The following is a 14,214-nucleotide window of genomic DNA, read 5'->3' on the forward strand; positions in this document are numbered from 1 at the left end:
ATCAGTGATGGAAGTATGACATTGTCAGTTGTAAGAAGTGGCTTAACTGCTGTTGGAGTCTGCTTTTATGCCTGAAAAACCTGTTGATTTGCATGGGTTTGCACAGCTTGTGCTAATGATATGGCTGGAATGAGACAGGGTCTTGTGTAGTCTGCAAGGGCTGTATATGGTCCTGGTTTATAGCTGGGTGGGAGGGATTGGTTCAAGTTACTTCTGATTTGCCCTATTTAATATCTTAAATAGGAGTGAACAGGGTGATTGGAACAGTTTCATTTTTACAAGAGGAAATTTATAAATCGGTTTTTATCCTGTGTTAGAATTAAGATATGTATTTACTGGAGACAACGAGTCTAGCCTGAACACTGAAACAGCTCTGTTTTGGGCACACTATTAGAACTTTTTTAAAATTTTCAAATCATAACAGTCTGTCAGTTCATGCTTGTTGAGTCTGAGACATTAAGTGATGCCCTTTGAACAGGGAAACATTGCTAATAATTGATATTTGGTTTGTAGACTATACCTTTTGTATGCTCTAAAGTCACCTGTTGTTTCCCTTTCATTTATAAAAGTTCTGTTTGTCAAACCATATAAGCGCATACCTAAATTCAGTGTTAAACTTCCTGAATTGCTCTAAACTATTGCGTTGCTGTAAACTGTTTTGGCTGATAAACCTAAGCGGTCAGCTTGGTATTCCTCCATGTATATGTGATTAAGATGCAACAGGTCGGAACAAGTTACCAGGCAACTGCATGCTCCAGCTGCATAGGAGGCACAAAGCAGCTGGCCCGTTCCTTGTAATCAGTGGGAAAGTACAGATTCTCCTGTGACCTCGGTCACTTTTGTCTATAACATATTAGATAAGAGTATTTTGATACTCCTCTCGCAGTGGGAGAAACACTGCTTGTGTCTGTGCAGTGTGTGAAAATCACTTTACCAAGATGCTTTTATTTCTAAAACCCTTGGAAAAAAAACTCAAAACGGAGTTTTAAAACTTTTTTAATCCAAGGCAAACGTCAGAATTCTCATTCTTACAAAGTATTTTACAATTGTGTAACCTTGTAGACTGTACGGAGAATGAGGATCTTGCATGTGACATACTCAAAAGTTTCATTTTCGGTGTTCTACACGCTTCTACTGATCGCAGCGCCTTTGTTTCCCAAGGGCAACTGGCAACAGACAATGCGTATGGGTTTCAAGGCCCTGTGGAACAGAGAAGGTAGTTTGCCAGTGTTCTTACTGCTGTTGCAGACATTGTTTCAGTGGATTGAAAGTGGCACGTTCCAAGTACCTTTTCCTACCATTGCTGCGTATATTTTTTTTTTTTTCAATCCAGAAGAATGTTTCTGTACTTCCCTTCCCTATAGGTGCATGTTGATTTACATTGCATGCTATTGCAGCGTTCTTAGTCTACCAGTTACAGATTACTCCTTTCAGTTCTTGTGCATTTCTGAATGTGTATCTACCTACTAAACTCACATTTCTTCAGACCTGATATGCAACTGCTACGGAAGTCAGCTATTGTGCTAGTTATGGTGTTTACCCCGTCAGTTGTTTTACTGTCTAATAAGTACCTTGATGACAGAGAAGGGGAGTGTCAGAAAATGGACAAGTCAGGCTTTATATTAGAGATGGTTTTCATAAGATTTAAGAGAATGCAGTTTTGGCATAAGGATTTACATACCGCTCCCGGTGTTCTGTTGGGCTGACGGTGTTCTGTTGGGCTGACGTTTTGCAAGAGGCTGAGGTGTTTAACTTTCAAAAGCTGTTTATGTAAATTGGCTTACCTCTGAGTAGTCTCCTTCAGCTGTGTGTAACGAAGAAATAAATGTGCATCTCTAGACATGTGCATATGCAGATAGAATTGTAAGTGCAGAGCTGGGGATGATGCTTGTGTTTGAGGGTAGAAATACGGAGAGGGACAGCAGTGGGGAAAGAAGAACCTTTGAAGATAGTCTAGCGTTGCTCTCATTCTAGAGGTGAATGATCAACTTTCTGTACCATTCTTGACAAACGCTTGCCTAATTTATTCTTAAACATTTCCTGTAATTATTACTACTGTTGCAAAGATTGCCACATACCCTAAGTTTTTCAGGTTGTAATTTAAGCCCCATGATTCCGTGTAACTGTGTGCCGTGGATGCACAGAAAAGTTCTTCCTTATAGCTACCTTTTAGAGTTTAAACATTGTTCTTTCTCTTCAGTATTGCCCTTTCTAGGTTAAGAGGCTGTTTTTCAATTTATGCTTTGAAGTCAGACTCCTGTACATCGTTGAGCACCCTCTTGGACTTACTGTAGACCCTCACCAGTTATACTACACCCTTCTTGAAAAGCAGTACATCATCTGGAGGGTTCAGCAGCTAATCCGTGCAAATGTAGCGCGGCAGAAATAATGCTTGGATGTACTACCTCAAGTGTGATGTGTGAGGAGGAATCACTGGGCCTTTTGATTAGCAAGAAACGGTACATAAGAACTAGGTGACAGAAATAGGACACGCAGCTGGCACACTGGCCTTCAAGCTTACAGTGCAGCTCCGTGGGCTTTGGCTGGCTACAGAAGAGCATGAGGCACAGGAGAGAACTGCTGCTGGATCTTAGTGAAAGATGGCAAGTCATTTGGAGAGAGGTTTTCAAAGCCAGGAATTCAAGTCGGGTGCCCAATTCCAGAGTGCCTGTGAAATCCCTGTGTACTGCCCTCGCTTGTCTAACTTTGTGTTGTATATTGTCTAGCAGCTTTTCTTTCAAAGATAACAAAGCTACACTTGTGTGATAGGTGATGTAATGATCTCATAATAACAGGCAAAATCCAAGTCACAGAAAATGCCAGCATTTGAAAGAGAGCCGGATAGGAGAGCCTTTTTTGTATGGATCAGTTGCCTTGTTCTGATATTTTTGTTTTACAGGTAAAATCACAGCTCAGTGTGACATGGAAATAACTGGAAATAGTTTTATTTTTAAATTCGGGGCCTTATTTTCCTTGAAACTGGATTTTCAGATACGGTGCTAGAAGACGTTACAGAATTGCAAGTGTTGTTTCTGCCTCCTGTTCCTCTTGAACATTTGGTTTCCTGGGGAAAAATACTGTGTAAGCTCTGTAAGCAAAGAGGTTTTATATTTTTGGAATACTTGCCAGCTGAAGGGTTTGTACCTTGGACTTAAACTGTAGAGGAGGATCTGTTCAGGACATCCATGTTATAGAGTAGCTGTTGCATGACTTACACTTGTAATCCGGTTCCTACTTGATAGCCTTAACTTTGCGTGGATTGTGTATTGAACTTTCCAGTAGTTTGTTTGTTTTTACATTTCCTTAAGGTCTAGGCAAAGGCTTAGAGAGTTAGCAGACTTAAGGATAAGCATTTATTACTTTGTCCTGCCACGTTGCTATTTGAAACCTGTTCTGAGTGTTGGTGGTATTGAAGAAATTGCCGAGATTTCGAGGGTGAATCTGTATCTTTAGGTGTACTGAGCAGAAAAGTACAATGGATCTTTTTAGTTGCCAGATAGCTTGCTTTATCCAGGCGGTCAATTTGTCAAGATCAGGCTGCAGCGTGGCCAATTCATTTCTTAGTTCCAACAACTGCCATCTTAATGTAGAGATTTATTCTGTAATCAAAACTGGAACTGTTGTCCCTGGTTATGTGTGCTTACTTATTTGTTTTTAACGCTGCTTCAGTGAGACTCCGTCTGAGGGCAGAAGAATCACAAAGCTAGACCAGATTTTGCTAAATGGAAATAACATAACACTGGTAAGTCAGCATTGTTAAAATGCTGCATGCATTTATTTTCTGTACCTGTAAATCAATCAGTCACTGAGCTCAGTTACTTTAAGCTGAGCTTTCCAGACAATTCCATTACACAAGGTAATTTCAAGTAGCTTCTGGGGCATATGTGCGTATGAATGATGCTGGAAAAGTGACCTTGCTGTCTTAGTAAACGTTACAGTTTAAAAAAAAAAAAAAAAAAAAAAAAAAAAAAGAGCATGTCCCTAACTTTATTTGGTGAATGTTTTTCTGGTCTTCAGGTGTGCCAGGGAATCACTGGCTTTGTTAAACGCTCCGTAAGCTGGTTCATACAGTGGCTTTTAACTCACGAGTGTTTGCCTGCATAAGCGTGTAGGTGGAATGCATCTACGTTTTATCCATTATTGTATGTATAGATGTGTTTGCAGCAGTTTGGATGTTTACAAGCTTGTCAAGTCATTTGGCAGTTATGATTACCATGTGATGCCCAGAGAGCTGTACCTTTACGTGCTCTGAAAAAAATCTGGAGGTCTGTTGGCTTATACCAAATCAGAAGCACTATGATTTTTAGTTTATTATCTGCTGCTGTAGGTAGGTCAGTACTGCAACAGTAATTAAATACTGTGATTATGCATCCCTAAGCTGAATTCTGCGACTTCCTAAATACCACAAGAGCAGACCTAGAATAGTTTTTAGTTTGTCGGCATAGATGGCTACAAAGTCAGGACTTCCTACGTAAAAGCATTCCTAATTTTGTGGGAAGAGGAGAGGATGACCAACTCGAGTCGAAATGAGCTCTGTGTGAACGAGGAACAATCTCCATTTTGCTGTCTTACCCAGCTTGCACCTCCTCACTGTGTGTCTGAGCAAGTGCCATCTTGCCTTAATTTCTAAGCCTCTTTCTGCTTTGGTTATTGTTCTGCCTCCTTAAAGGATAGTGCATGTTCTGACTTCTTGTGTGGGGTAAAATTACTACCCTCCGGTTAAGCTGGTGGTATACTGCCCTGGAAGCAGAAGCTGGTGATGCTTAGAGTGCAAATTTTCAGCGAGACGTAGATACGTTTCTGTATCGGATCTTGTGCCTCTCTTGCGGACACGTCTTCCCACGTCAGGAAGACTATGCTTTAGACTTTTTCTTACTTCGGTCCTGAAAGCAGCAAAGTTCTTCCTCTTTAGAAGTGCTCAGCTAATTATTAAGAACGTATCAGTAAAAGCAATGGTTATCCTCTTCTTTTATCCCTTATTCAGGAAAGGCGCATCACTAATGATGATGCTGGTTTTGTAAGTTGAAACCGTTACTTTCCTGTAAAGACACACTAATTTGTTCTGAATAAAAGCCTTTCTTTTTGTTCTCTTTGTGCTCAGTTACGTAAGTGCACGAGGGAGTTAGTTTTCCAACGGGTTGATGGAGTGGAAAAAGAATAGTTACGTTCCAGTTGCTGTCGGTCTTCAGTTTTTCTACATCTGTTGCATTTGTTTATGGCCCAAGTCTATATAAAACCCAAATCGTGGGCCAAGAGATTGCTATTCTTTGCACTACAGGCAGATACTAAGCTGGATCATTTGTTTAAACCCTGCTTCAGGCTGTGTCGCCAGAAACCGTGTGGTAGAGTGCTGCAGAATTCTGAAAGCTCTTCAGAGTGGATGCATCTGTTTGATGCTCAGCAGCCGTTGGTTCTGCTGGCCTTGAGGTTCAGCACTCTTGGACTTGTTTTGCTTGGCAGATGTACTCTCTTGTAGTAAAGGCATTGTAGTGGTATTTTGCGAGTGAGGACAGACAGACCAGGCATCGTTCATGTCCAGGGGGCCGGGGCGGGAAGGTTGGTGTTCAAGCTTCTCATTCCTGTCAGCGGTGACTCCGCTTGCACCACTAAGTGGTGCTGTGTACATACGCTTTATTAAATCGGGAGCTGCCTGTGCCTGCCTGCTTGTGTAGTTCGGAGCGGTCCTTTTAGAGAAAATGTTCTTTTGGCTGCATTTGTTCTCCTGTGATACAAAAACTTGACAGCTGTTGGGGGCAACTACTACTTTAGGAGAATTTCTATAAAGTAAGAAATTGCTGGGTTTATTTTGTCATGGTGGGCACAAAATTAACTGATTCAAAATCACATCCACTGCAGCTTATGCTTCCGTAACACACCACTCAACTGATTTCTATGCGTAAATGTCTTCGGAGAGGAATCACAGGTGCCTGCTGTGACTATAGGGACAACCAGTATGGGCTCACAGGAACAGAACATGCTTTGCCTTCCCATCACCAGAAGAAAGAGAGAAAGAAAGAAAAGAGGTGAAGAAGGGTGCTCAGGAGCAAGAGGCTGCAAGGAAGTTGCTGTACGTGATCCTTTTGCCTTGCTTTATCTGACAGAAAAGCTGCCTTCTGCTAGTTGGGTCTTGGCTTGAAAGACAAGGGGAGAGAGACTCCCGCCCCTCTCCCAGGGAGTGTGCTACTTTTGACTGGCTTGTTCTGACTATGTGATCTGCAATTACGATATTGAGATTGCATGGTGACAGTCTATACCACTGACTCCCTGAGTGGTTTTTCACTTCTGTCCCTGCTTCCTTCTCCAGCTTTTTTCAATATATCAATTTAAAAAAAAAAAAAAAAAAAAAAATAATAAAAATTTAACCTTACATGAACATCATCTGTTGGCTTTGGCCCCAAACACTTTATTTCCTAGAAATAAGTTGAGTCTTTTCATCAGAATATGTAAAAGATTTCTAGCCACTGTAGTACTATTGTATTGTTTGTTTTTTTAAATAAGATTCTGTCCAGGTTCCAGCATGTGCACTAAATTTCTACTGCAGTAGAAGAGAGTCTTAAGCTGAAGAGAGATTTCATGCTTGGGAGAGAAAAAGGGCAGATCTTGACTCAGAAGTAACTTTTCCAAGGGAAAGGTAAACTCTTTTGTTTCTTTGGGGATTTTTATTCTGATAGCACAAGCATCTTGTTCTCTCAGGATTTTGTAATCTCTGGGAAAAAAACCCTTGGTGTTGTGTCACTTCCTCCTTCCCTGGTTGTGTTTTTTTCACTCCTTTTCAGAGGAAGTGCTAACACTGTTATAATTTAGGAAGACATTTTAACTTTTGACTCGGAGGTCTGCAGACTTCACTGTAAAGACAGTTTCTGTGCATCCAAATGCTGTTAATCCCTTCAAATACGAAATGAAAGATGTGTAACTTGGAGCTGAGGCTGAGTCAGAGTATTCCAGATGGGTCTGGTTTACTTTGCATTCAGTGTTCCTGTAGCCTGTTGCTTTGGAAGGTACAGGTAATAAGCTTTTCAATTGAATAAATGAGCGGTAGTGGTTTTTTGTTTTCCTCCCCTAGAAATGTAGTGCTTGATCAGACTGCACTGACCTGTAGAAGTTGTGGGCACTGTGGTGTTCTCCAGAATGCTACTTGGGCTGCCACTACAAGTAGGCCATTTAAAATAATAACCTTAGACTTTAAAAATACATAAAAACTTCATGATGCTTAAAGTATAGAGCAGAGTAGTCATCAGGTTAAAATAACTTCATGCTTATGACATGCACAGTGATGGTTCCTTTCAGGTTTTTTGGTTGTTGTTGGTGGTGGTTGTTTTTTCTTCTTTAAGATGGCACTGGTTGCAGTGATCTTCAGTTTTACGGCACAGCTAACTGTCTTAGTATAGATATGGTTCCTTTCTGCCTACTATTTCCGTTTACTGGCAGACATAGTTAAGATAGCTCTTTGGAGTTGTGGAGTGTGTGTGTGTGTGTGTGAATGTGTATGAAAATAATAAGACCTAAAGTCCCCTCCCCACATCATTAGTTTTTGCTGCCCTGTATTTCAGTGTTACCAAGATTTTAAAGTGACCCAAGTATTGCTGTTGCAAATGTTTCCATGTTTGTCTAACTATTGTGATGACATAAATAAAAAAAATAAAAACAAAACACTAAATGTTTTATTACTTGCCCTATAACTATATAGGCGTTCCCGGTCTAATATCTATTTCTTTTTTCAGGATTCACTGTATTTATTTTTTTTTTACCCTATGAAACGGAAAGAGATTTCTGGCTTACTGTTGGCTTTTGATAGACGTTTTATCCTTGGGGAATTGCCCACCAATTACTTCATAGAGTTTGGAATTTAACTGAAGGACATTTTGCATGCCCGTGTTCAAATAGCGATGCTAACAGGCCACCATACGGTTCATGTTGATAGCTTTATGGATACTTAAAGGTAGGCAATAGTCTTATTTTTTAATAATGCTTAACCTTTTTCTCTTTGGCATGAACAAGCAAGTCTGCCTGGTTTTGTAGGACTTGCAGCTTTTCCTTAACATCAGACTTTAAAAAGGGGAGAACCAGTAGTATCAGGTACGCAGTTAGGATGGCGATTTTTAAAATACTAAGCTGCGTAACAGTCTCGGGAAGAACATGCGTGACTGGGCGTGAGAGTCTGTGGTACAGCATTACTAACCTTTGCTAAAAAAAGTTTTGAAGAATGAAGCATTTGCTTTATGAACAGTACTTGAGGACGAATTCTGATGCTGCTGCTAAAGTTTATTGAAAAATAGGCACTGATTTCAGTGATGATGCAGGTGTGGTTTCTGTTCATGCCTTAAATCTGAAAAGAAGAGAAGAGAAACCTCCATTTGAAGGAGGATTTTGTATGAAGGGTAATCAAACCAGTAACCTACTTCAAAAACGACTTTAAAATATTTGGAGCATCGGTTAAAGGCAAATAAGTAAAGTTTATCATATCCTCCTACCTAAGCTGTGACTATTGAATACAGTCGGCAGTCCGCCTCAGAACTTGCTGGTGTGCAACTGCAATGTGTTAAGTTGTAAGACTTCACAGCCACGAGCTGATGGGCCACAATTCTCTCCCAGCATGAAGCGCTGTAAGTTTTAGTTTCTTGCACAGCAGTGACTCTTTTCAACATTAGTAACTATACAACAGGGTAAAAGGCAAATTTAGTGAAGAATAAGGTGTCATTCTCAGAGTAGCTGTTTGCATTTCACCATGATGCAGATGCTTTTTATAGCAGTTGTGTTGGCACATGTGTTAGAATTCGGTTAATTCTCTCCTGAACTCATTTAAACTTTTGGCTTCAACTGCATCACTGGCAATATGTTTCAGAATAGAATAATTATTTCCTTTAAAAAAAAACGGGGGTGGGGGGGTAAGAAGAAGGGGTGGAGGAAGCGGGGATAAAAAAATCTGTTGTCTGCCAGTGCTGTGGGCTGCTCGCTCATTTTTCTGTAGAACTCCTGGGGTGGTTTTGTTGTTGTTGTTGTTGTTGTTGTTGTTCTTCTTCTTCTTCTTCTTCTTCTTCTACCTTAATGCTAATAGGCATTTCTACCTTTTCTACCTTGTTTTTCTACCTAATGCTAATAGGCATTAGCCTATCCTCTGCACCTTTGGTCATTTCCTGAAGTTTGTCTGTAGTTTCCTACATTAGTAGGTAAATGTATCTATTTTACTTTACAGAGTTTTGATAGTTTTTTAAATTATACAAGAAATTTAAGTCTTGGAACAAATGTCTTTGCTTATTGATTTTTGTGAGTAGCTGCAAAAATCTTATGTATTAGTTGCCCCTTTTAAAATTAAAATAAAAATGAATGCTATGCAAGAAATAGGTTGCAAGTAACTGTTAGGGTCTTACTACTGCTCGCTGTTGAGAGATCGTGGGAAGTGCAGAGAATTTGTGTTAAAAGTTACGGGCATTTTTCAAGATAGTTTTCCAGGTCTGAGGCGTGCTGAAATATCTCTTTCCTATGATAGTGTGTTTAGTTTCATTGACTTCAGCGGAACACACAGAATACATTGACTTAAACTAGCTGAGATTCTGATGATAAGGTTTTATACTCTACCTAACATAGTGTTGTGATGACCTGTCCCCTGAACTCAAAATTATGTTTGATGATCGTAACAGGAGGCCGGATCTTTGATCTGAAAATTATGCTGATAGCGACATTACAGAATCCAGGCTTGTAACTTCACTGGTTTCTTGCAGCCCCTCAAGTTCATGAAGGACAATAAAGACCCATTCTCTTTTGTTTTTTGTGCTACAATCAGTGATGGAAGTATGACATTGTCAGTTGTAAGAAGTGGCTTAACTGCTGTTGGAGTCTGCTTTTATGCCTGGAAAACCTGTTGATTTGCATGGGTTTGCACAGCTTGTGCTAATGATATGGCTGGAATGAGACAGGGTCTTGTGTAGTCTGCAAGGGCTGTATATGGTCCTGGTTTATAGCTGGGTGGGAGGGATTGGTTCAAGTTACTTCTGATTTGCCCTATTTAATATCTTAAATAGGAGTGAACAGGGTGATTGGAACAGTTTCATTTTTACAAGAGGAAATTTATAAATCGGTTTTTATCCTGTGTTAGAATTAAGATATGTATTTACTGGAGACAACGAGTCTAGCCTGAACACTGAAACAGCTCTGTTTTGGGCACACTATTAGAACTTTTTTAAAATTTGATATTTGGTTTGTAGACACACCTTTTGTATGCTCTAAAGTCACATGTAAATAACTTCTGTTGTTTCCCTTTCATTTATAAAAGTTCTGTTCATCAAACCATATAAGCACATACCTAAATTCAGTGTTAAACTTCCTGAATTGCTCTAAACCATTGTGTTGCTGTAAACTGTTTTGGCTGATAAACCTAAGCGGTCAGCTTGGTATTCCTCCATGTATATGTGATTAAGATGCAATAGGTCAGAACAAGTTACCAGGCAACTGCATGCTCCAGCTGCATAGGAGGCACAAAGCAGCTGGCCCGTTCCTTGTAATCAGTGGGAAAGTACAGATTCTCCTGTGACCTTGGTCACTCTTGTCTATAACATATTAGATAAGAGTATTTTGATACCCCTCTCGCAGTGGGAGAAACACTGCTTGTGTCTGTGCAGTGTGTGAAAATCACTTTACCAAGATGCTTTTATTTCTAAAACCCTTGGAAAAAAAACTCAAAACAAAGCGGAGTTTAAAAACTTTTTTAATCCAAGGCAAACGTCAGGATTCTCATTCTTACAAAGTATTTTACAATTGTGTAACCTTGTAGACTGTACGGAGAATGAGGATCTTGCATGTGTCAGATTCAAAAGTTTCATTTTCGGTGTTCTACACGCTTCTACTGATCGCAGCGCCTTTGTTTCCTAAGGGCAACTGGCAACAGACAATGCGTATGGGTTTCAAGGCCCTGTGGAACAGAGAAGGTAGTTTGCCAGTGTTCTTACTGCTGTTGCAGACATTGTTTCAGTGGATTGAAAGTGGTACGTTCCAAGTACCTTTTCCTACCATTGCTGCGTATATTTTTTTTTTTTTCAATCCAGAAGAATGTTTCTGTACTTCCCTTCCCTATAGGTGCATGTTGATTTACATTGCATGCTATTGCAGCGTTCTTAGTCTACCAGTCACAGATATACTCCTTTCAGTTCTTGTGCATTTCTGAATGTGTATCTACCTATACACCTACTAAACTCACATTTATTCAGACCTGATATGCAACTGCTACGGAAGTCAGCTATTGTGCTAGTTATGGTGTTTGCCCCGTCAGTTGTTTTACTATCTAATAAGTACCTGATGACGGAGAAGGGGTGTGTCAGAAAATGGACAAGTCAGGCTTTATATTAGAAATGGTTTTCATAAGATTTAAGAGAATGCAGTTTTGGCATAAGGATTTACATACCGCTCCCGGTGTTCTGTTGGGTTAACGTTTTGCAAGAAGCTGTGGTGTTTAACTTTCAAAAGCTGTTTATGTAAATTGGCTTACCTATGAGTACTCTCCTTCACCTGTGTGTAACGAAGAAATAAATGTGCATATGCAGATATAATTGTAAGGGCAGAGCTGGGGTTGATGCTTGTGTTTGAGGGTGGAAATACAGAGAGGGACAGCAGTGGGGAAAGAAGAACTTTTAAAGATAGTCTAGTGTTGCTCTCATTCTAGAGGTGAATGATCAACTTTCTGTACCATTCTTGACAAATGCTTGCCTAATTTATTCTTAAGCGTTTCCTGTAATTGTTACTACTGTTGCAAAGATTGCCACAAACCCTAACTTTTTCAGGTTGTAATTTAAGCCCCATGATTCCGTTTAACTGTGTGCAGTGGATGCACACAAAAGTTCTTCCTTATAGCTACCTCTTAGAGTTTAAACATTGTTATTTCTCTTCAGTATTGCCCTTTCCAGGTTAAGCAGCTTTTTTTCAATTTATGCTTTGAAGTCAGACTCCTGTACATCGTTGAGCACCCTCTTGGACTTACTGTAGACCCTCGCCAGTTATACTACACCCTTCTTGAAAAGCAGTACATCATCTGGAGGGTTCAGCAGCTAATCCGTGCAAATGTAGCGCGGCAGAAATAATGCTTGGATGTACAACCCCAAGTGCGATGTGTGACGAGGAATCACTGGGCCATTTGATTAGCAAGAAACGGTCCATAAAAACTAGGTGACAGAAATAGGACACGCAGCTGGCATCCTGGTCTTCAAGCTTGCAGTGCAGCTCCGTGGGCTTTGGCTGACTAAAGAAGAGCATGAGGCACAGGAGGGAACTGCTGCTGGATCTTAGTGAAAGATGGCAAGTCATTTGGAGAGAGGTTTTCAAAGCCGGGAATTCCAGTCGGGTGCCCGATTCCAGATTGCCTGTGACATCACTGTGTACTGCCCTCGCTTGTCTAACTTTGTGTTGTATATTGTCTAGCAGCTTTTCTTTCAAAGTTAACAAAGCTACACTTGTGTGATAGGTGATGTAATGATCTCATAACAATAGGCAAAATCCAAGTCACAGAAAATGCCAGCATTTGAAAGAGAGCCCTGATAAATTGCTAGTGCCTTATACCACTGCCACTTACCAGGCCTTCCATGTTAGAGCTGTCTTAATCATTGATGCTGTTTCCTCAGACTTGGAGCTGTAATACCTGCTTCTTGTTTCAGCGTATATTATGAAGTTGCTGATGGCACTGCCTTAGCCCTTTGGCTAAGAAGAATAGCAAATAATTTGTGGATTATCTGTAGAAGCAGCTGCCAAACAGTATTCTCTTCGAATCAGTAGGGAAGAAAGCTGCTGCACCGGTTTGTCTGGGTTCCCTCATACCAAAGGTCTTTCTCACATTTATTGATCCTTTTATATTTTCCAACTTGTTCAGGGTCAGCTGATGACCTGAGGGAACTGTCACATCTTTGAAAAGTGCTTGTAACTGTGAAAAGAGGTTTGTTGACTTCCTCACGTGATAAGTAGACATTGAAGAAATTGCATGTTGCTCATCTCTTAAGTCAGAGACCGGAATTGGATAGATAACTGTGTTACTAGAAAATAAAATATAGCTGGGCCCCTTGAGACAGAAATGTCTTGATGAAATCGTGTCATATTATCACAGGGACGTAGTGACTGTCTTCTCAACTAACAAACAGATCCTAGGCAAAAAGAATGTTTGTTCCAGGTAATTCTGGTCAGTCTCCCAAGGCAGTGGATCTGCTTTGCAAATGAGAAAAAGTGGACCTAAATATTCAAACAGGATGGGCTATTTCTCTTCCCCAGTTGAAAATGGGCACAGCAGAGCCTGTATAGTATTCTAATTGGCAGCAACTCCTTCGCCTGCTTGTTAGCAGACAGAGCAGAATCTGTACTTTCTCCTGTATGGCTCTTCAAAGAAACTTGGTTGAACTCCTTTGCTTGGTGGAAAAAAAAGTGGGATGTTGGATCAAGTGCAACTGTAGCAAATACTGACCTTCCTGAAACTATTTACAGTGTTCATGTGTTGATACTCATTAGAAAAAAAACCAAAACTTGAAAAAAATCCTATAAGGATTAAGCTATAAGATTGTTTTCGGGGGGGGGGGGGGGGGGGAAGAAAAAAAAGGAAAACTAAATGGAAGATAGTTTTAGAGAAAGTAACGTTCATAGCACTTGGAGGTAACATAGCTGTCTGTAAACAGGATGCTTAAGGAAAAGATACTTGGTCTCTTTATGATTCTTTCTGTGGCCTTCTAACTGAAAAGTCTGACTGTGTGAACCCTGGTTATCGGTGTTACAGAAAACTGATCTGCTTTGCAAGCTGAGATTATTCTGAAACAGAGCAAAGTATGAGACACATGCTCTTGTGGTTTGGGTTACTATCATGTAATTTACACAGACTGTGTAACAGCCAAATCTTTTTGTGATTTAAAAACTTCATTTAACTGCATAAAGGATGAATGTGCCCCATGAAGAGTTTCTTGTGTTCGTGCACATTGCCAGTGATTTACCGCTGAGAGAAGTCCTAGCAATTGTAAACAACTAGATAATTCATCAGAACATCACACATAAATATATCTCCAGTGATTTTTATATCACAGCTAGTCTAATGCATTAACTTTTTATCTGTGGAGCTCTTCCGTAATAATCTACTTCTCATTTTATGGGATAGACAATGAAGGAATTTCTTGAAATATCTAAAAGACAACATTGGATGACAAAAGGGGAGAGACAGAATGGGTTTTGAGGTGTCGATGCAGTATTACAGATTGTGTT

This window comes from Accipiter gentilis, unplaced genomic scaffold, assembly GCF_929443795.1.
Source record: "Accipiter gentilis unplaced genomic scaffold, bAccGen1.1, whole genome shotgun sequence".
Lineage (NCBI taxonomy): Eukaryota > Metazoa > Chordata > Aves > Accipitriformes > Accipitridae > Astur > Astur gentilis.